General features: G+C 50.0%; 1 pseudogene; it reads right to left on the bottom strand.

Moving 5' to 3' along the window:
• Positions 1-3,511, bottom strand: part of LOC103089508 (essential MCU regulator, mitochondrial pseudogene) — a 23,609-nt pseudogene extending 20,098 nt beyond the window's left edge.
• Between the last annotated feature and the right edge of the window lie 549 nt (positions 3,512-4,060).

Below are 4,060 nucleotides of genomic sequence, written 5' to 3'. Positions count from 1 at the left end.
AGGAATGCCCAGGAGCAGGAAGTGGGCCCAGAGCACCCGGAAGGACTGTGGTGCCAAGTGTGGGTTCCTCATTTCTGAAGCAATGGGGGTACACGGTGGAGACGGGTTCTGAGAAAACAAAGCCAGAGCACAGTCTCCTGGAACACAGGCGGGATGGCAGCGGGTAGCAGGGCAGATGGCGGGCCGTGAGGGCCCTGCTGCAAAGGCAAAGGGTGTGAGGACAGCAGGCATGGGACATCAGAGAATTACTTCTCTTCTCATCAGGGCTGAGAAAGCCCTGTTCGTTTGTTCTGGACCATGTTCAGCAGACCCAATTTCAAAGATGCCCCACTGTCAGGCCATGGGCCCTTACGTTGTCTGGAAAAGATAGTCGTTATCTTTTCCTCAGGGCTCCCCCAGGCGCAGACCTTGTGATAAGGATGTATAGTGTTTTGGGGAGTAAAGGACAGATGAGTACAAGAGGAGGGATGTGAGGCCGAGAAGGGAAGGTATCCCTAACCCTAACTCTAATCCTAACCCATAAATGCTTTATCAAGACGGCTGCCACTGCAGGTGACTGAGACATTATCCCCCTGGGGAAATTCTGGGAGCCAGTATAGACACAAACCCCAGAGTTAGAAGGGTGAGGGAGCCGGGATATTTATACCCACCAGTCACTGGATGAGGGCCACAGGGGTAGGGGGCATGAATTCCCCAGCATTTCCAGCAAAAGCATAATGGGCAAAGCAAAATGATTTCAATGCCACAAAAATGCCCTCAGGTGAGGATGACGGGCTATGGGTGGGTCATGGTGTCACCAAATTTAAACGTTGCGTGATTCAGTGATGCCATTGGTGAGTAGCCCTTCCAAGAGCTTCCCCCAGTAATCGGGGACTCATTACCTACCTCCTAAGGCAGCCCAATATTTCTATTCTCAGAGAGCTCTCTGGGGTAGGAAGTTTGCCTGCCCCCCAGGGCACTGATGTTGGCTCCCACCTGCTGGTCTTACCATTGCCCTCTAAGCCATGCAGAACCACAGGAAGCCCTCTTCCCCCAGGAATTCAATTCTGTTCACGATGGTGTTCTTAACACAGAGCAAGACAGCAAAGCAAGCAAATGCACTTTAGGAAGACTCCCACCAAGGACTGTTCAAGCCAGAGAAAGATTTTAGTTAATTAATACTGTAGTTCACATAATCAGACGAGTCTGCTCCTAGCCCTTCTGGTGAATGAAACTTCCACTGTATGGGGCAGTAGTTATTACCAGGTGGGCCAGGGGCTGCATGCATTTATCATAAAATACGACGCTTAAATTCAATATCAAGATGAAAGTCAAACGAAGGCTCCCTGGGAGACAGGGAGCTCTGCTTTCACAAGCCTGGAGAGGAGAATATTGCCTTTCAGCAAATAGTGCTTCCAATTGGATCCTGCGAAGATTCTTGCAAAGAGGAAAGCAACGATACGTCAGGAGAAAATGGCATGTGTACACTTTCATATGTATTTTTTATCATGGCCACATTCTCCAGGATCTCTGCCATCAATTATTGGTGACAGGCAGTCAATCGTTTATCTTTCAGGAACATTACCACTTACTTCCCTTTATATCTTTCTTCCTTGTATCACGGTGGGGACAGGAGCATCTATTTTGTCCTCCCTTCCAAGTCCTTCTGTCATCTGCTGCCCAGCCCCCAGTGTGACAACCTGGAATGATGGGCTTTGGGAGGCAGGAACAGGAATTACTTGGGGCTCCCACCCCACCAAGCGATGCCCAGAAGGGCACCAAAACTGCCATTTAATTCAGCCTAATGTCGGGGCCCTGCGAGTGGAAATTCACCTCTGTGTGTTAGAACGGGTGTTGCTGGCAGATGCCCAGAGAAAGTGAAACACCTGGAAGCAAAAACATACTCCCCGGCCCGAATCCCCTGTTCAGAAAACAGAAGCAAGTTTCTGCCATGAAAACCATTTTTGCTTAAAACACCAGCCTGAAATAACTGCATACTTGTTGGGGATTGACAGTTGAGTTTTTTCATGAATTTTGCTCTCTTTTGACAGTAGCAAATAAGCAGGTAGAGAAATGCACCACTCTCTTGGGGCTTTTAACAAAAAAAAAGAAAAAAAATCACAGTAGGAAAACTGCACTGAAGAGCACGGCAATATTTCCATACTTTGCTGCACTTAAGGGGAGAAAATGGTCATTAAAGGTAACAGGATTGTTATAAAAACAGTGATTCTATTTCCGGGTCTCTCACTTGCCAAAAGCCTCCGTCCACAGTCACTGAAAGTGGGGGAATGCCAAACTTGAATTTCTGTTAAGGTGCCTCCCAACAATGGACTTATTCTTAATGGAGCCCTGCTGCATTTTTACATTATGCAGCATGTAATTAGCTATTAAATGACTTAGGGATAAACAGCTCAGATTTGTTGGGCCTGTTGCCTGATGAATGATTTCAGGCTGTTCTTTTAAATCAGTGCTGACTGTAATTTAGTGGTGGATTTGAGGGGTTTTTTGAGGGGAGAGGGGTTAAAGATCTCCCAGTTTGGGAACCTGAAATGACAATGCAATATTAACTTAATTATAAACCTTTTAACCAACCCTCAGTCTCCAGGACAGTTCGGGGCAGCACAAGCTGAATTCAGCCTCCGTAAACAGTGCTTCAGACTCTCTCAAGTCTTCTGCTCACCAAAACAAACCAAAAAAACACACAGAAGGCTCCCTTTTTCTATAAAGTCAGGAGATTTTTGGGGGGGCGGGGGGCGCTGAATTATCCATCAACTGGCACAAATTTCTGAAACTCGTACATATGTCCAGAATGGCCGATGCTGGGATGACAAGGTAATTTGCTGAGATCTTAATCTGCATTTTGTTCTTGCTGTATTTTTCTTACCTGTCCCCACCCGCCCCCATAAGAAGGTAGCCAGGGCCCGAGGACCCACCTTGGCTCAAAGGCTGCCCATGTACCCAGAGCCTGCAATAAAGGTTGCTTGCAGAAAATCTCTGGGCTTCCACGAGAGCCCAGCTCATCGAGTGGCTGCCACTAGATGATCCAGGAGGTGGGAAAAATAAGCTGAGGCTCTGAAGAGGGGAGAACAGCACAGGCAGGAAACTGGGGGAGGGGAGCTGCCTGCGGGGCCAGGCAGAGAGATGGAGGTCTGCAGGTTCTGGATGCAGCCCCAAAGCAGCCCGGAGGACCTCTGGGGGAAGTGACGGTGAGGACCACCCAAGGACCGGCCGGGGCTGGTTGAGGCACCCGGACCCCCAAGGCCAAGTGTGGGCAGCAGTAAAGGCTGCAGGAGACTTTGCTCAGCACGAGACCCCTGGGACCTGGACACGCCACAGACCAGGGGAAGGATCCCCAATCAGGTCAGAGGTCCTCACCAGCCCAGCAGGACGAGGGGCTTAGAGTCAAAGTACATGGTTTTAAAGAGGTGTTGGGGCACTTCTTACACAGCCAAGCTTGTGGGGGCAACAGTCGTGTCCACCACAGTTACTGGTCCTGACTGACGCCCTTGGGGCCTTCGCCTTCTCCGGTCATGCTGCTACCACCCATACCAAGGGTCAAGGCTGGAATACGATGACCATGACTGGGGGCGACTCCAGCATGGCCTAGAATGACCGCTGGCAAGCCTGCCAAGGGCCAGGCCAGTACCACTCCTGGGACCCAAGTTCCACCATCCCCTCCTCTCCTATTCCCATGACTGTAGGAACTCCTAGGCTTGGGTGTCTACTCTGACCCCTACTCTGGAGCCCAGTTCCTCCACTCCCTCCAAAGCAAGCCCCACCCTGAACCCAGAGTCCTTGACCAGAACCCTGGCTTCAAGCTCATAGCCACCCACAGAGGTCCTGCCCTCAACACAGATCCATCCATTCATTCACTCGAAAAGTAATTTTTTAAATTTATTTATTTATTTATTTTTGGCTGCGTTGGGTCTTAGTTGCTGGGCATGGGCTTTCTCTAGTTGCAGTGAGCAGGGGCCACTCTTCGATGCGGCGCGTGGGCTTCAGTAGCTTTGTGGCACGCAGGCTCAGTAGTTGTGGTGCACGGGCTTAGTTGCTCTGTGGCATGTGGGATCTTCCCATACTA

The sequence above is a fragment of the Lipotes vexillifer genome, unplaced genomic scaffold (genome assembly GCF_000442215.2).
Source record: "Lipotes vexillifer unplaced genomic scaffold, Lipotes_vexillifer_v1.1 scaffold240, whole genome shotgun sequence".
NCBI classification, from domain to species: Eukaryota; Metazoa; Chordata; class Mammalia; order Artiodactyla; family Lipotidae; genus Lipotes; species Lipotes vexillifer.
Note: the sequence above shows the minus strand (reverse complement) of the source record. Positions and strands in the feature narration are given on the sequence as shown.